The 22,278-nt window shown below is 40.6% G+C and overlaps 1 non-coding gene across 1 annotated transcript; it reads right to left on the bottom strand.

Annotated features, from left to right (window-relative positions):
• Window positions 1-341: 341 nt before the first annotated feature.
• Window positions 342-445, bottom strand: LOC148580054 (small nucleolar RNA R71). Its single transcript, XR_015899446.1, has one exon. It is a non-coding gene; the product is annotated as a small nucleolar RNA R71 (small nucleolar RNA).
• Window positions 446-22,278: the final 21,833 nt, after the last annotated feature.

Below are 22,278 nucleotides of genomic sequence, written 5' to 3'. Positions count from 1 at the left end.
CAAACCCAGGCAATTGTGGAAGTAGCATCCAAAAGCCAACAATCCATGCCAACAACTTTGAACTTAAACCACAGCTCATCACCCTTGTTCAGAACAACTGATCGTTTGGAGGAACTGTTCAAGAAGACCCCAATCAACATTTGACCACCTTCCTGAGAATATGTGACACAGTGAAATCTAATGGTGTTCATCCTGACGCCTATATACTGCTCTTATTTCCTTTCTCACTCAAGGACAAGGCAGCCAAGTGGCTGAAATCCTTCCCAAGGGAGAGCTTGACAACTTGGAAGGATGTGGTGAACAAATTCTTAGCAAGATTCTACCCTCCTCAACGAATCAATAGGCTGAGAGCTGAGGTTCAAACTTTCAGGCAACAAGATGGTGAGACTCTGTATGAAGCATGGGAGAGGTTCAAGGACTTAACAAGGAGATGTCCACCTGACATGTTCAACGAATGGGTGCAGCTGCACATTTTCTATGAAGGGCTCTCTTATGAATCAAAGAAGGTCGGAGACCATTCATCTGGAGGATCTTTGAACAAAAAAAGAGACCATTGAGGAAGCCATAGATGTTATTGAAACAGTAGCAGAAAATGACTACTTCTATGCTTCCGAAAGAGGGAACACAAGAGGAGTGATGGAGCTAAACAATGTAGATGCTCTGTTGGCCCAAAACAAGCTCATTACCCAGCAGCTAGCTGACCTCACCAAGAAGATGGAGAGGAACCAAGTAGCAGCAATCTCATCTTCATCAACAATCCAAGAAGGAGTGAATGAAGAAGCAGAGGGGAGTCAGGAGCAAGCCAACTACATTGGGAATTCACCAAGGAAAAACTATGATCCATACTCCAAGACTTACAACCCTGGATGGAGAAACCACCCAAACTTTGGGTGGGAAAGTGAGCAAGATCAAAACCAAGACCAGAGACATTACAACTCCAACAACAATGCAGCTCACCAGCAATTCACCCAGAGGACATCTCAACACCCCCACAACAACACTTCTCTACACACTTATCAAAACCAAAACAGCACATCTGCTCCGAACCACTCATCAATTGATGACAAGCTCTCTAAGATTGAAGCCTTACTTGAAGAAATATGCCAAGAGATTCAAGAAAATAAGGTGTTCAAACAGGAGGTGCAAGCCAATATTAAGAACCAGGGAGAGACCATTAGGAAGTTGGAATTCCAGGTGGGATATTTAGCTGAGAAGATTCCCAAACCTACAGATAGCTTCCCAAGTGACACGGAGAAAAACCCCAAAGGAGAAGCAAAGAAAGTAAGATGGGAAGATTGCAAAATGGTCACTACAAGTGATTAAGAGGCTGAAGACAAGCAAGGCAAACTTCTCGAACAACCTGAAGACAACTCAATAGAGGAGAAGGATAGAGATCACAAAGAACCAAAAATGTCACAACAAGAGTTGCTGAAGCTCTATGCACCCTTTCCTTAACTGCTCAGTGGTGCTGTGGGAAAGAGAATATACTCAAGGTTCCTAGACTTGTTTGCATCTCTTCATGTGAACATACCATTCATCAAGGCAATTCAACAAATGCCTGCATTCATCAAGTATATGAAGGAACTTCTTCCCAGGAAAAGCTTACTCAAGGGAGGGCAGACTATAGTGATGAACAAGGAATGTAGTGCCCTTATTCAACCTGAGTTGCCTACAAAAAGAAGAGACCCAGGAAGTTTTCATATCCCTTGTCCCATAGGTGAAAATATGTTTGACAGAGCACTATGTGATTTGGGGGCCAGCATCAACTTACTGCCCTTATCCCTGGTGAAGAGGCTGCAGATCAATGAGATAATGCCCACAGATGTCATTGTCAGACTGGCTGACAAAACTCAAAAGCAAGCAATAGGAGTGGTGGAAAATGTGTTGCTAAAGGTTGGGAAGTACTTTCTCCCAACAGACTTTGTCATTCTGGACATGGAAGAAAGTCACACTCACCCAAACATATTGGGAAGACCATTCCTAGCTACAGCCAGAGCACTTATCGATGTAGAGAAAGGGGAGCTAATATTGAGAATCCATGATGAACGACTTAGCTTCAATGTCTTCAAACTCTCACAAGAAACAGATCAAGAGGACAAGGAACTAAGCACAAACGATAAGGAGACACTGAAAGAGGAGACAAGCACTGAAGCATAGCCAGTTCATTCTGAAACCCCCTCAATTGATGAACAAAGAAAATAGCAATTGCCACAGCTCAAAGAAAAGTTGGAGGAACCTAAACCTCTAGAGGCATGTGAAGACAACATCACAACTCCTTGGAAAAAAGAGGTTACCAAGGGAAAGGCAACCTCAAAAGAAACAAAGAAGAAGGTACCAAGGAAATGGAGGAACAAGAAGATCCCTACGAAAGACTTCTCTCCAGGGGATAGAGTTGCTCAGCTTACTTCCCAGATATTCCCCCTAATCTCCCTACTATACCATCTCAGTTACCTAAGGTCTTCACTATCAACAGAGTTCTTTCCCTGGAACATGTGGAGATCATAGATCCAACCAATGGATACAAGTCCACAGCAAGAGGGGAGGACTTTAAGCACTACCAACCACCATGATGAAGGAAAAATGTCAAGCTAGTGACGCTAAAGAAGCGCTTCATGGGAGGCAACCCATGTTTTATATGCTTTCAGATGATAATGAATAAGTCAATCTTTATGAGCTTCAATCCAAACTTGACAAACAATTGGTGGAAATCTTCTTATGCAGAATATAGTGAGGAACAAGTTTGGTGTTCAAAGCAAACCAAGATGCATGCTAGTCTTGGGAGCTTTGAACACAAAACCTCCATCACAGTGATCCAAACTAAGTTTGGTGTCACCTCATGGTGCCACCAAAATGCATATAAGGACCCACCAATAGTTAGTTAGTTAGTTGGAATTCATAAATAAACAATCAAATCCTTTCTTTCATTTTATTCTAGCCGTAGAGTTTAAATTTTTTTTATGATATTAATTTCCTTATTTCAAATCTTTATAGGAAAGGAAAAGAAGCATGAAAAGGGAATACATTGAAAAAATTGGGACCCTAGAAGACCGAGCAATCCCCATCATAAAGTGATGATCCTTGTCTTCTAGCCATGCATAACCCCAACCGTCCATCAAGTGACCATTTCATCAATCTACACCCTTCATTCCCTCACAACTTCTCTATATAAACGACCCTTGTCCGTACTACCCTTCATTGTCATCACACACCCTTCACCACTCTTCATTTCTGTACAAGACACCCTCTATCGATTATAAACATTTCTCCCCTCACTCTCTTAACTGCTATAAAACCCTAAACAACCAAAAGTCTCCACAACCTTACCACCTTCACATATTAATCATCATTCATGGCATCTTCAAGTTCTAAGAGAAGGGAGGGAAATGAACCCATGGAAGAACACCCATATGATGAGAAGAGATTTAGAAGCTTGCATCATGCATTGCAATACGGGTGGATGGTTGATAAGGAAATCATCTATGAGCTGGGGTTTCAAGTTAAGAAGACTGAATGCCCCGAAATCACAGAGAAGGTAGAAAGGAGAAGATGGGAGCTCCTCACTGACCCGGTCACTAAGGTGAATGCAAATCTCATAAGAGAATTTTATGCAAATGCAATCAGATTTGATAAGAAAGATGAGTCATATACAAGCTTTGTGAGAGGAACAATGGTGGATTTTGGTCCCATGACTGTAATGAGGGCATTGAAGCTACGGTCCATACCGTTTGAAGAAGAAAGTTATCACTCAAGATTGGACAACAACCCCAATTATGACCAACTTTTACGAGACATTTGTGTACCAGGAGCTGACTGGGAAAGGGGTGCAGGAAATAAACCAAAGTTCATTAAGAGAACAGACCTCACTCCTGAAGCTAAGGGGTGGTTTGAGCTAGTGAGGAGGTCTATTCTCCCAGCTGCAAACAACTCGGAGGTGAATCTCGAGAGAGCAACAATGGTGCATTGTATACTCAAGGGAGGAAAAATCAAAGTTCATGAGATCATAGCTCAAGGCATTAGAAAGATGGCAGAGAAAAGCGACTCAAGAGGAACACTAGGTTACCCCAGCACTATTTACCGAATATGCAAGAAAGCTAGGGTGGTTTTTGAAGATGAGGACCCCGTTTGGATAAAGGAAGGCATTCCAATAACAGTCCGAAGGATGAATGCTGCAGCATCCCCCCTGCCTCAACGGAAGCAAAAAAAGAGGACAGCCCCTCAAGTAGTGGAAGGCCAAGTCTCAGAGGGTCACGCATAACAGACCTTGGACATGCACCAATTGCAGGAGGCCATTGATGGCTTGTCTAGACAATATTTGGAAAGCCAAGGAGCACAGAAAGAGCTTCAACTACAGATGATGGGGCAGCAAGAGGAAACACTTTCAAGATGGATGACATAACAAGGTGAGTGGCAAAGGCAAATGATGGAACAGCAACTAAGCCAAGGACAACAATGGGGAGAAGCATTCAACAGGATGGAACAAAGGCTCAACATCCAAGCACATCAAGGGACACACATACATGAGATGCATCGAAGACAAATAGAACAGGCAGAACTATTGGACGAGCAAAGGGCATTCGCAGAAGGAGTTTACATGAGCAAAACAGGACATCATATAAACACTCAAGCCAGGCTCGGCTACTTAGTGGGACAGCTGCCGGTATTGCATCCAGGAATAGCCAAGTATGACGAAATGAAGGATGAATTAGCACGAAAGGAAAGACAAAAGGTGGAAGAGAGTCATGAGTCACAGAGGAAGGCACTTGAGGATTGGAAGCAAGCAAGATTGGCACGGATGCGAGGAAATGCAAGAGGAAACAAGGAGGACAAGCAAGGAAAAGAGCATGGACATCCACAACAGTAAAAGGTGGTGGAGCTCCTTCTTTGTTCCATCTTTCTCTATGTCTTAAATAAGGAAGATCTTGTGTGAAATAGAACTTGCTTCCATGTTATTGTTTAAACCTTTTTCAATCATGTCTTTTAAGTTTGTGGTATTGAATAGGTCTATGTGTGCTAGTCTTTATGTCACGGCATCCTTACTTAACTTACTTGTATGCTTGTTCCTTTTGAATTAAATGAAGAGAGAATGATTATTTTTAAAAGACTAGAGTGGAGTTCATATTGTGGAAGTGCATTCATGAATCTTTGGGGTAGTCATAAGTTAGCTAAGTTGGTTCAACCACAAGGTTAGGAGGACAACTATCTATCCTGAATACTTTGCTTTGGATACACTCATGAGACTAAATTAATAACAAGATCCTAATAAGAGAAAAGGGAAAGAACAATTGAAGTGAAAAACAAAAGAAAAAGCGTAAGCAATAAGGCTAAGCATCAATGGTTTTAATCTTGAGGCAAGTGTCTGTGGTGCTCCTGTGTGAGGGATCTACTTGGATGAATAAGCTCTTAGGGGTGCCTTATCACTTGGTAACTTGGGTTAACTAACTCGGGATTATCAGCTGAAAGTCCACTATCAAGAGTAACCTTCACTACAAAACATTTAGTACCCCAAAGATGTGCTGGACACAAAGGTCTCAAGAAGAGAAAATAAATAAACTAAATGCCTGTAGTGTGTATGTATGGGGGATAGACTTGAGGGAGTAAGTCCTTAGGGGTGTCTCAATACCTAGCACCTTGAACCAACTGGTTCGGGAGTGTTGGCTGAAAGCTTATATTAAAGAGTTGCCCCCTTACAGAGCACTTAGCCTAAATAACACAAACAACCCTTGAAATAACAATAAAAGGATCAATGAATAAAGGTCTCATGGGATATAAACAAAGTAAGTGTTTAGGGACATGATAAAGGTCTGAAAGCCAGTAATGGAATGAACCTAAGTTGCTATGCATGAAACCACCATAAAATCAGTAACATGACTTCCACAAGAATCACTACAAGAAAAACACCCATTCAGGTACACTTGAAAAGTGTAGCCAACAGTGAAAAAAAAATGATGCCTTAGGCTACGGCTACGCTTTTTGGGCTACGGCTACGCTTTTTGGGGTGATTCCTATTCGGCCGTTGCCTATTCTCAAAGGCTACGCTTTTCTGCACCAAGGGCTACGCTTTTGGCATTTGGGAATAGGCTACGCTTTTCAACTGATGCTGTCCAGGACCAAAGGCTACGCTTTTCAGCTTTCATTTTTCCAGAATAGGCTACGCTTTTCAACGCTACTGCATCACTTGTAAAGCGTAGCCACATTGTATATCTGATGAGCGGATAATTTATACGCTTTTTGGCAGTGTTTTTAGTATGTTTTTAGTAGAATCTAGTTACTTTTAGGGATGTTTTCATAAGTTTTTATGTTAAATTCACGTTTCTGGACTTTACTATGAGTTTGTGTGTTTTTCTGTGATTTCAGGTATTTTCTGGCTGAAATTGAGGGACTTGAGCTGAAATCAGATTCAGAGGTTGAAAAAGGACTGCTCATGCTGTTGGATTCTGACCTCCCTGCACTCAAAATGGATTTTCTGGAGCTACAGAACTCGAAATGGCGCGCTTCCAATTGCGTTGGAACGTAGACATCCAGGGCTTTCCAGCAATATATAATAGTCCATACTTTGGCCAAGAATTGACGACGTAAACTGGTGTTCAACGCCAGCTCTCTGCCCAAAACTGGCGTCCAGCGCCAGAAAAGGTTCCAAAACCAGAGTTGAACGCCCAAACTGGCACAGAAACTGGCGTTCAACTCCACAAATGGCCTCTGCACGTGCTACACTTAAGCTCAGCCCAAACACACACCAAGTGGGCCCCGGAAGTGGATTTATGCATCAATTACTTACTCATGTAAACCCTAGTGACTAGTTTATTATAAATAGGACCTCTTACTAGTCTTTTTGACAATCTTGGAATGCATTGTTCTTAGACCATGGGGGCTGGCCACACGGCCATGCCTGGACCTTCACTTATGTATTTTCATACGGTAGAGTTTCTACACTCCATAGATTAAGGTGTGGAGCTCTGCTGTTCCTCAAAGATTAATGCAAAGTACTACTGTTTTCTATTCAATTCTTCTTATTTCTCTTCTAAGATATCCATTCGCACCCAAGAACGTGATGAAGGTGATGATTATGTGTGACGCTCATCATCCTTCCCCCTTATGAATGCGTGCCTGACAAACACTTCTGTTCTACATGAATTAAGCTAGAATGAGTATCTCTTAGATCTCCTAACCAGAATCTTCGTGGCGTAAGCTAGAATGATGGCGGCATTCAAGAGAATCCGGAAGGTCTAAACCTTGTCTGTGGTATTCTGAGTAGGATTCAATGATTGAATGACTGTGACGAGCTTCAAACTCGCGATTGTTGGGCGTTAGTGACAGACGCAAAAGGAGGGTGAATCCTATTCCAGCATGATCGGGAACCGACAGATGAATAGCCGTGCCGTGACAGGGTGCGTGAGCATATTATTCACTGAGAGGAGGGGATGTAGCCACTGACAACGGTGATGCCCTTGCATAAAGCCAGCCATGGAAAGGAGTAAGACTGATTGGATGAAGATAGCAGGAAAGCAGAGGTTCAGAGGAACGAAAAGCATCTCCATTCGCTTATCTGAAATTCCTACCAATGATTTACATAAGTATCTCTATCCCTATTTTATTATATTAAATTCGAAAACACCATTATCACTTTATATCTGCCTGACTGAGATTTACAAGGTGACCATAGCTTGCTTCATACCAACAATCTCTGTGGGATTCGACCCTTACTCACGTAAGGTATTACTTGGACGACCCAGTGCACTTGCTGGTTAGTTGTATCGAAGTTGTGACAATCATGAATTAAGATCAGAGCACCAAGCTTTGGAGCCATTACCAGGATTTGTTCGAGCCTGGAGATCACAATTTCGTGCACCAAGTTTTTGGCGCCGTTGCCGGGGATTGTTTGAGTCTTCGGCAAGCTTTTGGTCTGGTAACATCAGTGCCAGATTCCCTTTTGATTCGGCAACAGCACCAAGTAATGTTTGGACAACTGACGGTTCATCTTGTTGCTCAGATTGGGTAACTTTCTTTTCGTTTTCTTTTCAAAAATCTTTCAAAAATATTTTCAAAAAAATTTTCTCTTGTTTTCGAAAAAAAATAATAAAAATGTTTTCAAAAATTTATTCAAGATTTTTAAGAATGAATTCTAGTTTTTCATGAAGCATGTGAAGCCTGGCTGGCTGTAAAGCCATGTCTAAATTTATTTGGACTGAGGCAGTAATTTGTTATCAAGAACAAGCTAGTTGTTGCTAATCCACCTGCTACTGTTCCTGATCTACATGCTAAAGCTTGGCTGGCCATTGGCCATGTCTAGTGTTTTGGACTAGAGCTTTCATTGAAAGCTTGGCTGGCTAGTGAGCCATGTCTAATTCCTGGACTGAAGCTTTAGACTAATGGTGCACAAAATTGTGACTCTCTTACAATTTCGCACATATGACCAGCAAGTGCACTGGGTCGTCCAAGTAATACCTTACGTGAGTAAGGGTCGAATCCCACAGAGATTGTTGGTTTGAAGCAATCTATGGTTATCTTGTAAATCTTAGTCAGGAAATCAATTATGTTTATCAATTGAATTGTGAGTAACCAGTAGAGCATAAATTAAAAGTTACTTGTTGTGCAGTAATGGAGAATATGTTGGAGTTTTGGAGATGCTTTGTCTTCTGAATCTCTGCTTTCCTCTGTCTTCTTGTTCACGCATGCACGTCCCCCTATGGCAAGCTGTGTGTTGGTGGATCACCGTTGTCAATGGCTACCTTCCATCCTTCTAGTGAAAACTACGCTCACGTGCTCTATCACAGCACGGCTAATCACCGGTTGGTTCTCGATCCGGTTGGAATAGGATTTACTATCCTTTTGCGTCTGTCACTAACGCCCAGCCTTCAGGAGTTTGAAGCTCGTCACAGTCATTCAATCCTTGAATTCTACTCGGAATACCACAGACAAGGTTTAGACTTTCCAAATTCTCATGAATGCTGCCATCAGTTCTAGCTTATACCACGAAGATTCTGATTAAGGAATCTAAGAGATACTCATTCAATCGTATATAGAACGGAGGTGGTTGTCAGGCACGCGTTCATGGTTTGAGGAAGGTGATGAATGTCACGGATCATCACCTCCATCACAGTTAAGCGCGAATGAACATCTTAGATAGGAACAAGCGTGTTTGAATGGAAAACAGAAATACTTGCATTAATTCATCGAGACACAGCAGAGCTCCTCACCCCCAACAATGGGGTTTAGAGACTCATGCCGTCAGAGAATACAAAGTTTAGATCTAAAATGTCATGAGATACAAAATAAGTCTCTAAAAGTTGTTTAAATACTAAACTAGTAGCCTAGGGTTACAAAATATGAGTGGACTATGATGGATGATGCAGATATCCACTTCTGGGGCCCACTTGGTGTGTGCTGGGGCTGAGATTTAAGTGAGTCACGTGCAGAGGCCATTTGTGGAGTTGAACGCCAGTTTTTATGCCAGTTTGGGCGTTCAACTCCAGTTTTTGATCCTTTTCTGGCGCTGGACGCCAGAATTGGGCAGAGAACTGGCGTTGAACGCCAGTTTACGTCGTCTATCCTTGTGCAAAGTATGGACTATTATATATTTCTGGAAAGCTCTGGATGTCTACTTTCTAACGCACTTGGAAGCATGCCATTTCGAGTTCTGTAGCTCCAGAAAATCCACTTTGAGTGCAGGGAGGTCAGAATCCAACAGCATCAGCAGTCCTTTTTCAGCCTGAATCAGATTTTTGCTCAGCTCCTTCAATTTCAGCCAGAAAAATACTTGAAATTACAGAAAAACACACAACTCATAGTAAAGTCCAGAAATATGAATTTTTCCTAAAAACTACTAGGAATAGACTAAAAACTAACTAAATCATACTCTAAACTATATGAAATTATCCCCAAAAAGCGTATAAAATATCCGCTCATCACAACACCAAACTTAAACTGTTGCTTGTCCTCAAGCAACTAGACAAATAAAATAGAAGACTAATAGGTTGAGAAGCAATAATATTTCAGAGTTTTTGATTGAAGCTCAGATCCTAACTAGATGAGCGGGACTAGTAGCTTTTTGCTTCTGAACAGTTTTGGCATCTCACTTTATCCATTGAAGCTCAGAGTGATTGGCATCTATAGGAACTCAGAATTCAGATAGTGTTATTGATTCTCTTAGTTCAGTGTGATGATTCTTGAACACAGCTTCCTTATGAGTCTTGGCCGTGGCCCTAAGCACTTTGTTTTCCAGTATTACCACCGGATACATAAATGCCACAGACACATAGTTGGGTGAACCTTTTCAGATTATGACTCAGCCTTGCTAGAGTCCCCAATTAGAGGTGTCCAGAGTTCTTAAGCACACTCTTCTTTTTGCTTTGGACCTGGACTTTAACCGCTCAGTCTCAAGTTTTCACTTGACACCTGCACGCCACAAGCACATGGTTAGGGACAGCTTGGTTTAGCCGCTTAGACCAGGATTTTATTCCTTTAGGCCCTCCTATCCACTGATGCTCAAAGCCTTGGGATCCTTTTTATTTGCCCTTGCCTTTTGGTTTTGAGGGTTATTGGCTTTTTGTTCTTGCCTCTTGGTTTTAAGAGCTTTTGGCTTTTTCTGCTTGCTTTTTCTTTTTCTTTCTATTTTTTTTTTCTGCAAGCTTTGTTCTTTGCTGCTTTTTCTTGCTTCAAGAATCATTTTTATGATTTTTCAGATTATCAATAACATGTCTCATGTTCATCATTCTTTCAAGAGCCAACATATTTAACAGTCTTAAACAACAAATTCAAAAGACATATGCACTGTTCAAGCATTCATTCAGAAGACAAGAAGCATTGCCACCACATGTTACTAATTAGAATTTTTCTTATTAAAAACTCAAAATTTTATTGCCTCTTATTCAAAAGATCTACTATTTTATTCATGTTTGCTGATGATGAGAAAAATAGACTATAACTTAATTGAGGATAAAATAAAACTAGATACTAATTACTACTAATGATCATGTAATGAAGACACAAACATAGATAAGCACTTAACATAGAGAAAACGAAAAACAGAGAAAGTAAGAACAAGGAACGAGTCCACCTTAGTGATGATGGCATTTCCTTCTTGAGGCACCAATGATGTTCTTGAGCTCTTTTATGTCTCTTCCTTGCCTTTGTGGCTTGATTCCTAGTGATTTTTGGCATTTCTATCCTCAGTTGCTTCCAATAATTATGTGGAGGGAAGTGCATCCCCTGAGGTATCTCTTGATTTGCAGCCACATGTTCTACCACTGAGCTATAGATCCTTCACATAATTGTTTTACCACACCAAACTTAGAATGTTGCTCGCCCTCGAGCAAAAGAAGAGAGAAGGTGGGGATCCTGTGGGGTCCACAGATCTTGAAATGATCCTGTGAGGTCCACAGATCTTGAGGTGTCAAGGCGTTTACATCCCTGCACCAATTTGGGCATGCAAAATGCCCTTGCACACAACTCTGGGCGTTCAGCGCCAGGTTGGTGCCCATTTTGGGCGTTCAACGCCCATTTACTAGCCATTTCTGGCGTTGAATGCCAGAACCATGCTTGTTCTGGGCGTTCAGCGCCAGGATGTTGCCCACTTTGGGCGTTCAGCGCCAGAACCATGCTCTGTTCTGGCGTTGAACGCCAGACAGGTGCTTCCTCCAGGGTGTGATTTTTCTTCTGCTGTTTTTGATTCCGTTTTCAATTTTTAATATTTGTTTTGTGACTCCACATGATCATGAACCTAATAAAACATGAAAAACCATGAAAGTAAATAAAAATTGGGTTGCCTCCCAACAAGCGCTTCTTTAATGTCCTTAGCTGGACCTTGCTGAGCTTTTAATCTAGCTTCAGCCTTGAGCATTCTTGCTCAATGTTGCCTTCTAGATAATGCTTGATTCTCTGTCCATTGACAATGAACTTCTTATCAGAATCAATATCTTGAAGCTCCACATAACCATATGGTGATACACTTGTAATCACGTATGGTCCCCTCCACCGGGATTTCAGTTTCCCGGGGAATAGCCTGAGTCTAGAGTTAAACAACAGAACCTTCTGTCCTGGTTTAAAGATTCTAGATGACAGCTTTCTGTCATGCCACTTTTTTTATTTTTCTTTATATAGCTTGGCATTTTCGAAAGCTGTGAATCTGAACTCCTCTAGCTCATTTAGCTGGAGCAATCGTTTTTCTCCTGCTAATTTGGCATCAAAGTTTAGGAATCTGGTTGCCCTGTGATGCCAAGGCATCTTAGGCTAGTTTCACTAGCCTTTTTCTTTTATTTTTAGTTGTTTTATGCATTTTCTAGAGCCTTAAGTAATCATTTTGGGCCAAATAGTCATGCTTGTCTTAAATCATTCAACATGAAGATTTTGATGCAAATTCCATGAGTTTTTAGTTATATTCCTTGAAAGCTATGAATGGAAGAATTCTCATGAATTTTTGCAAGACTTTGATGCAATTGTTTGGATGATTTCAGGGAAGAAGAGGCTAGGCAAGGAAGCAACAAAATCAATAAAGGAAGCTTGAATATCACATGTGGAGTTTAAGATCCAGTTTAAGCCTAAACTGGAGCTTAAACGCCAGAATCATGAAGGCTAAGAAATGCTGGAACTGGCGTTTAACCTCCAGTTTAACCTTAAACTGGAAGTTAAACGCTAGAATGAGAATTTCACCAAGGAAGCATTTCCACGTTTAACCTCCAGTTTAACCTTAAACTGGAGGTTAAACGCCAGAATTGAGAAATGAACCAGGATGGCTTTCCTCCATTTCCACGTTTAAGCTTCAGTTTAACCTTAAACTGAAGCTTAAACGTGTTCGACAATTCCACACTCCAGGGTTGCCTTCTTCCATTTCCACGTTTAAGCTTCAGTTTAACCTTAAACTGAAGCTTAAACGTGCTCGAGCTTGTGCCTCCAGGGAGTGCCAGCGTTTAAGCTCCAGTTTAAGCTTAAACTGGAGCTTAAACGTGTTATATGGAACAGCTTGACCATGCCTTCTTCAAACATAAATAACTTGAGCTACAAAACTCCAAATGAGGTGATTCAAAATGAATTGGAAAGAAGACATCTAGAGCTTTCCAAGCATATATGGCATGCATGGTGGATACTAAAAATTGAGGGAGAAAACAGCCCCGTAATGTGCATAGAAGAGCATAGTACCAACATGCAATCAGGCCAGCTGACCTTTTCACCTTCCATGGAGTATAACTCGAGTTGTAGAGATCCAATTGAGGTGCTTCCAGTTGCGTTAGAAAGCTGACATCCATAGCTTTCCAACGAGGTATAATAGTTTATATTTGGCATCAAATTGGCAAGGTTGACAAGAGAACAAAGTGACGACTCAAGAAAGGGGGGTGCAACGTTTGAGTGTAGTTTAATGGATCATTATCCTTTTTGGATCAATTATGTCACTCTACCCTTCAAGCAAGCAAGGCCCATCAACAACACCAAATCAAGGCCACAAGAATCATCTAGAATAGTTTATTTTCATTTGATTGTAATTTGCTTTTAATTTCATTTTCATTTTGTAATTTAGGGAGCCTATTTAAAGGCCTTAGTTTCTGCAATTAAGAGGGGGGATTGAAGGGGAATCCAGCCCCTGAGAGGGGACTTTTACACGGAGAGAACTTTGGATCATTTTCTTTTAGTTTTGTAATTGAATTCAGAGCTATGACTCACTAAACCCCTTTCATTGGGTTAGGGAGCTCTATTGTAATTCAATGAATCAATAATAGTTTTATCTTCTTCTTCAATCTTTTCTCTTGAATTTTGTTAGAAAGCTTCTCGATCTAATTCCATTGGGTAGTTGTCTTGGGAAAGAAACTACCCATAATTGGAATCCTTCGGAACCTTGGGAAAGGAATGGAGGATTCATGCTAGAGAAGCTTTCTCACAGTGAATTGGATTGGGGTTTGGATGGATATTGTGACATGTAATTCTACCAAATTGTGGTTCATGAAACTGTGTGGTATAATCAGTGATCGAGCATCATCTCTTCTTATGAACATTTAAACCAAGGGATTGGGAATTTGTTTGTTTTTAGAGAGAATTGGTGAGCCAAGGGATTGGGATCCAATCATATAAGATTGCCAAGCAAAATTCAATGAATGCATTGATTGAGGAAGGAATAAAAATGTTTTGATTCGGAGATCTCAATATCTCCTAACACCCAATGAATTCCCCATTTCTGATCTACCACTTTCTCTTTACATTCTACAATTAAATTCATGCAATCACCCCCATCCCTTTTAATTTCAGCAATTTAGCTTCTCGCTCTTTAATTCATGCAATTTTACATTCCGCAATTCTCATCTAAATCTTGATTCCGCTCAACTAGAACATACTTCTAATTCGAATTGCTCACTCAACCAATCCTTGTGGGATTCGACCTCACTCTATTGTGAGTTTTTACTTGACGATAACCGGTGCACTTGCCGGAAGGAATTTTGCCGATCGTGCAATTTCCTAAATCGTAGCATAATAAGTTTATGCGCATCAAGTTTATGGCGCCGTTGCCGGGGATTGGTTTTCGATTGACAATTCTCCAATTGGAAGTTAACTAGATTGAGCAATTTTTCTTTTCTTTTGTTAATAGTTTTTGTTTTAGTTTATTACTGCTAATTTCTGCAAATTTTAATTTGTTTTCTTTGCTTATTCACTTGTTAGCATACTAACCACTAGCTGTTTGTGATATTGCCTCACTATGGAATTTCCACTATCTTTGGATGAGTATTGTTTGAGACTGAGCACATTGCAAAAAAGAAAGGAGTATCCATCATCTTTTGGTCAATCAAAATTCATGAGAAACTCTCCACCACCACAGAATGATTCATGTTATTATGCTCATGGTGGGTGGGAGTATCAGGAACAGGAAACGGGGTACTTCCCAGAGCCACAAAATGGTCCATGTTTTGGTGAATTTGATCACTACTCAAGTTGTGGCTGGGAAGATCAAAACCAAAGAGATTTCACTTATTCACACCCCATTCATCAAGAGCCATCACCTCTGAATTATCCAACCTCACCTCCTAGTTTTACATATCCAAATTCTTCATCACTTGAGCATTTCTCAGCACAAAATTCCTTCTCAAATTCATACAATTCATTTCACTATCCACAAGACTCATTCCACTACACACAAGAGTCATACCACTACCAACACTCCAACCAAAGACTCTATCAGCCCACACAAAACACATACTCCCAGCCACCATATCACAGCCAAGATAATCAACCTCATCAACCCAATCCGAACCAACAATTTCAAGATCAATTAAACAGGATAGAAGGAATGATTGCAACTATGGGCAGAGATGTGGCCGATTTGAAAAGCTTTAAGGAAGAAGTGATATCCAACTTACAAAATCATGGTGCTGCCATTCAAAAGCTAGAAGTACAAATTGGATATCTATCAAAGCAAATCCCTACCCACAATTCTTCTAGTGATACCATGGCAAACCCAAGGGAGGAATCAGAAGAACAAGAAAGGGAGAAAGTCAATCAAGGGAGATCACACTCCAATGACACAGAGAGTTGCAAAGAGGAAGGGTTCATTGAACCACAAATTCAGGAAGCTTTTGATGAACAGGATACTCCAACTGTCCAACAACAACCAAGTTCTGAGATCAAGGATGTGAAGGCAGTAGAAACAAGCACCAAAATGAGGATTGTGACCGAGAAACAAAGGATCATATCCATGAAGAAGAGAAGGTCGAAGAACAATCCAACTCCTGAGCCAACAAGCAAGTTCACTCAAGCCAATCACAAGGGAAAGCTTGCTGGAAAGAAGCATTCACAACAAGGGGCACTAACTAGCTCCTTTATCCACTTGAAGTCATTCCTCTTAACAAACTGGAAGAAGAGGAAGAATGTCAGGAACAGCATGTCAAGCTAATGACGTTAAAGAAGCGCTTGTTGGGAGGCAACCCAACCAAAGGTAGTTTTTCTTTTCTAGTTATTTCAATAAAAGAGTTAAGTAGATTTATCTGTATTGCAAGGAGCTAAGTTTGGTGTTGCACACCAAAATAATTCAAGGGTGAATGTGAGATTCTAAGTTTGGTGTTCCACCAAAAAACTTCATTAAAAGCACATTTCTACCTCAGCATGACTAGTCACTAGCTCCAACCAATCAGGGAAACTACTTAAACAATAGTTTAATATCTAGTTCATAGTTTCTTTTTCTAGTTCATAGTTATTTTCTTAATAAAAGCACATGAGGTTTTCTGCATATGATCCCAATTGCTGCATATGGCAAGGAACTAAGTTTCGTGTTCACACACCAATCTAAGTTCAGAGGCCTACAAACATCCATGCATGCTAACCAATTCTCAAAGTGCTTGGGGAACAAGCAACTTCTAATAGCTTTGCAAGAAGACAATCAATCTCATGGAAGGAATATACATCATCATCAAAGAGAACACCAAGGCTAGGAAGGATGATGAACAACAAAGAAGATGCTAAAAGGTTGTATTGTCACTTAATTACTTGTAATTTGAATTGCTGATATTTGAAGTTTGCATGCACCCCTGCTTTAAGTTTGAGTCATTGCAGTTTTTGTTTGTCTGTTTGTTTAATTTTCAAATAAGTGATAGTCTAAGTGTCTGGATAACTTCATCTTCTTAAACAAATGCTTGCCATGCTTGTTCTGTTTCCATAAAATAAAAGAAATGTTTGAACAAAAGTAACTCAATTCCATTTGGTAAGAAATCAAATAAGATTAAGTGTTGGTATGCATGTTTGATTGAATAGTCAGCTCACTAAGAAATAAAGTTAGAATTGTCACTTTTAGTGGAAATTAGGATGCTGTCTATGGATCTTGATGAATAAATGTCTTTGGCCATGAAAAAGAAAGAAAAAGAAGAAGAAAAAGCCACTGAAAAAGGGCAACCAAAAAGCAAAAAAAAATTGAGAAAATAAGCTAGGCACCAATGGTTTGAACTTCTGAGACAAATGCCTGTGGTGTTTATGTATTAAGGATATGCTTGGATGAATAGGTTCTGAGGAGTGTTTCAACACTTGGTAACTTGGGTTAACTAACCCGGGATTATCAACCAAAAGTCCATTATCAAGAGCAACCTAAATACAAAACATTTAGTCACACAAAGAGGTGCTGGGCACCAATGTCTCAAGAAGAAATGTGAACTAAAATGCCTGTAGTGGATATGTGTAGTGCACTAATAAGAAAAAGAAAATGCCAAAGGCTTGAGCAACACATGACACTGAGCAACAAGGAGCAAATAAGCTCAAAGAAAAAGAAAAACAAAGAAAAGAAACTTGCCAAGGATATGTGAATAACAAGAGGCCATAAGCAGTGTTTTAGTGGAAACATAAAAAGTGACATTCTTACCTAAGAAACAATAAAGTGATGCTGCAACAACTTTCTGCATGAACACCCCATTAATCAATGTCAATTACTTACTGATATGGCTAATGAATTTACTTTCTGTTTCATTCTTTCTTCTCAATAATTCAGAACTTGCTTGGGGACAAGCAAGGATTAAGTTTGGTGTTGTGATGCCAAGGCATCTTAGGCTAGTTTCACTAGCCTTTTTCTTTTATTTTTAGTTGTTTTATGCATTTTCTAGAGCCTTAAGTAATCATTTTGGGCCAAATAGTCATGCTTGTCTTAAATCATTCAACATGAAGATTTTGATGCAAATTCCATGAGTTTTTAGTTATATTCCTTGAAAGCTATGAATGGAAGAATTCTCATGAATTTTTGCAAGACTTTGATGCAATTGTTTGGATGATTTCAGGGAAGAAGAGGCTAGGCAAGGAAGCAACAAAATCAATAAAGGAAGCTTGAATATCACATGTGGAGTTTAAGATCCAGTTTAAGCCTAAACTGGAGCTTAAACGCCAGAATCATGAAGGCTAAGAAATGCTGGAACTGGCGTTTAACCTCCAGTTTAACCTTAAACTGGAAGTTAAACGCCAGAATGAGAATTTCACCAAGGAAGCATTTCCACGTTTAACCTCCAGTTTAACCTTAAACTGGAGGTTAAACGCCAGAATTGAGAAATGAACCAGGATGGCTTTCCTCCATTTCCACGTTTAAGCTTCAGTTTAACCTTAAACTGAAGCTTAAACGTGTTCGACAATTCCACACTCCAGGGTTGCCTTCTTCCATTTCCACGTTTAAGCTTCAGTTTAACCTTAAACTGAAGCTTAAACGTGCTCGAGCTTGTGCCTCCAGGGAGTGCCAGCGTTTAAGCTCCAGTTTAAGCTTAAACTGGAGCTTAAACGTGTTATATGGAACAGCTTGACCATGCCTTCTTCAAACATAAATAACTTGAGCTACAAAACTCCAAATGAGGTGATTCAAAATGAATTGGAAAGAAGACATCTAGAGCTTTCCAAGCATATATGGCATGCATGGTGGATACTAAAAATTGAGGGAGAAAACAGCCCCGTAATGTGCATAGAAGAGCATAGTACCAACATGCAATCAGGCCAGCTGACCTTTTCACCTTCCATGGAGTATAACTCGAGTTGTAGAGATCCAATTGAGGTGCTTCCAGTTGCGTTAGAAAGCTGACATCCATAGCTTTCCAACGAGGTATAATAGTTTATATTTGGCATCAAATTGGCAAGGTTGACAAGAGAACAAAGTGACGACTCAAGAAAGGGGGGTGCAACGTTTGAGTGTAGTTTAATGGATCATTATCCTTTTTGGATCAATTATGTCACTCTACCCTTCAAGCAAGCAAGGCCCATCAACAACACCAAATCAAGGCCACAAGAATCATCTAGAATAGTTTATTTTCATTTGATTGTAATTTGCTTTTAATTTCATTTTCATTTTGTAATTTAGGGAGCCTATTTAAAGGCCTTAGTTTCTGCAATTAAGAGGGGGGATTGAAGGGGAATCCAGCCCCTGAGAGGGGACTTTTACACGGAGAGAACTTTGGATCATTTTCTTTTAGTTTTGTAATTGAATTCAGAGCTATGACTCACTAAACCCCTTTCATTGGGTTAGGGAGCTCTATTGTAATTCAATGAATCAATAATAGTTTTATCTTCTTCTTCAATCTTTTCTCTTGAATTTTGTTAGAAAGCTTCTCGATCTAATTCCATTGGGTAGTTGTCTTGGGAAAGAAACTACCCATAATTGGAATCCTTCGGAACCTTGGGAAAGGAATGGAGGATTCATGCTAGAGAAGCTTTCTCACAGTGAATTGGATTGGGGTTTGGATGGATATTGTGACATGTAATTCTACCAAATTGTGGTTCATGAAACTGTGTGGTATAATCAGTGATCGAGCATCATCTCTTCTTATGAACATTTAAACCAAGGGATTGGGAATTTGTTTGTTTTTAGAGAGAATTGGTGAGCCAAGGGATTGGGATCCAATCATATAAGATTGCCAAGCAAAATTCAATGAATGCATTGATTGAGGAAGGAATAAAAATGTTTTGATTCGGAGATCTCAATATCTCCTAACACCCAATGAATTCCCCAATTCTGATCTACCACTTTCTCTTTACATTCTGCAATTAAATTCATGCAATCACCCCCATCCCTTTTAATTTCAGCAATTTAGCTTCTCGCTCTTTAATTCATGCAATTTTACATTCCGCAATTCTCATCTAAATCTTGATTCCGCTCAACTAGAACATACTTCTAATCCGAATTGCTCACTCAACCAATCCTTGTGGGATTCGACCTCACTCTATTGTGAGTTTTTACTTGACGATAACCGGTGCACTTGCCGGAAGGAATTTTGCCGATCGTGCAATTTCCTAAATCGTAGCATAACAAGTTTATGCGCATCACCCAGTAGGTATGGAGAGGTCCCTATAGGGGTCTTGAATGCTGTTCTGTAAGCCCACAGAGTATCATCCAAGCTCCTTGCCCAATCCTTTCTACGGGTATTTACTGTCCGTTCCAGGATTCTCTTTAATTCTCTGTTAGAGACTTCAGCCTGCCCATTGGTTTGTGGATGATATGGAATGGCCACCTTGTGGCGAATTCCATACCGAACCATGGCAGAGTAAAGCTGTTTATTGCAGAAGTGAGTGCCCCCATCACTGATTAACACTCTAGGGACACCAAACCTGCTAAAGATATGTTTCTGGAGGAACTTCAGCACTGTTTTAGTATCATTAGTGGGTGTGGCAATGGCCTCAACCTATTTTGATACATAGTCAACTGCCACCAGAATATAAGTGTTTGAGTATGATGGTGGGAAAGGTCCCATGAAGTCAATTCCCCATACGTCAAATAACTCAATTTCCAAGATTCCTTGTTGAGGCATGGCGTAACCATGAGGCAGGTTACCAGCTCTTTGGCAACTGTCACATTTACGTACAAATTCTCGGGAATCTTTATAGAGTGTGGGCCAATAGAAGCCACATTGGAGGACCTTGGTGGCTGTTCGCTCACCTCCGAAATGGCCTCCATATTGAGATCCGTGGCAATGCCACAGGATCCTCTGTGCTTCTTCTCTAGGCACACACCTACGGATAATTCCGTCTGCACATCTCTTAAAGAGATAAGGTTCATCCCACAAGTAGTACTTTGCATCAGTAATTAATTTCTTCTTTTGTATCCTGTTGTACTCCTTGGGAATGAACCTTGCAGCTTTATAGTTTGCAATATCGGCAAACCATGGTGCTTCCTGAATGGCGAATAAATGCTCATCAGGAAACGTCTCAGAGATCTCAAGGGAAGGGAGGGGCGTCCCTTCCACTGGCTCTATCCGAGATAGATGATCATCCACTTGGTTCTCTGTCCCTTTTCTGTCTCTTATTTCTATATCAAACTCTTGCAGAAGCAATACCCATCTGATGAGCCTGGGTTTTGAATCCTGCTTTGTGAGTAGATATTTAAGAGCAGCATGGTCAGTATACACAATCACTTTTGATCCTACTAAGTATGATCTGAACTTGTCAATGGCGTAAACCACTGCAAGTAGTTCTTTTTCTGTGGTTGTGTAATTTTTCTGGGCATCATTTAGAATGCGACTGGCATAATAAATGACATGCAGAAGCTTGTCATGCCTCTGTCCCAATACTGCACCAATGGCATGATCACTGGCATCACACATTAGCTCAAATGGTAATGTCCAGTCTGGTGCAGAAATGACTGGTGCTGTGACCAGCTTAGCTTTCAGCGTTTCAAACGCCTGCAGGCACTTTGTGTCAAACACAAATGGCGTGTCAGCGGCTAGCAGATTGCTTAGAGGTTTTGCGATTTTTGAAAAATCCTTTATAAACCTCCTATAGAATCCTGCATGCCCCAGAAAGCTTCTGATTGCCTTAACATTGGTAGGTGGTGGTAATTTTTCAATTACCTCTATTTTTGCTTGATCCACCTCTATTCCATTGTTTGAGATTTTATGCCCAAGAACAATTCCTTCAGTCACCATAAAGTGACACTTTTCCCAGTTTAAAACTAGGTTGGTCTCTTGGCATCTTTTCAGAACAAGTTTCAGGTGATCAAGACAGGAGCTGAATGAGTCTCCATATACTGAGAAGTCATCCATGAAGACTTCCAGAAATTTTTCCACCATGTCAGAGAAAATAGAGAGCATGCATCTCTGGAAGGTTGCAGGCGCATTACATAGCCCAAATGGCATCCTTCTATAAGCAAACACTCCAGATGGACATGTGAATGCTGTTTTCTCTTGATCCTGGGGATCCACTGCAATCTGGTTATAGCCTGAATAGCCATCCAAAAAGCAGTAATAATCATGACCTGCTAGTCTCTCTAGCATCTGGTCTATGAATGGTAAAGGAAAATGATCCTTTCTGGTGGCTGTATTGAGCCTTCTGTAGTCAATACACATGCGCCACCCTGTAACTGTTCTTGTAGGAACCAGTTCATTTTTTTCATTATGAATCACTGTCATGCCTCCCTTTTTTGGGACGACTTGAACAGGGCTAACCCAGGGGCTATCAGAAATGGGATAAATAATCCCAGCCTCTAGTAATTTGGTGACCTCTTTCTGCACCACTTCCTTCATGGCCGGATTTAGCCGCCTCTGTGGTTGAACCACTGGTTTGGCATTATCCTCCAATAGGATTTTGTGCATGCATCTAGCTGGGCTTATGCCCTTAAGGTCACCTATAGACCACCCAAGAGCTGTCTTGTGTGCTCTTAGCACTTGAATAAGTGCTTCCTCTTCCTGTGAATTTAAAGCAGAGCTTATGATCACTGGAAAAGTGTCACCTTCTCCTAGAAATGCATATTTCAAGGATGGTGGCAGTGGCTTGAGCTCTGGTTTAGGAGGTTTTTCCTCTTTCAGAAGAAAGTTCAGAGGCTCTTTCATGTCCCCTGAATCCTCCAAATCAGGCTGAACATCT

The sequence above is a fragment of the Arachis ipaensis genome, chromosome B10 (genome assembly GCF_059453495.1).
Source record: "Arachis ipaensis isolate K30076 ecotype BB chromosome B10, ASM5945349v1, whole genome shotgun sequence".
NCBI classification, from domain to species: Eukaryota; Viridiplantae; Streptophyta; class Magnoliopsida; order Fabales; family Fabaceae; genus Arachis; species Arachis ipaensis.
This window is presented reverse-complemented; position numbering and strand designations above follow the sequence as displayed.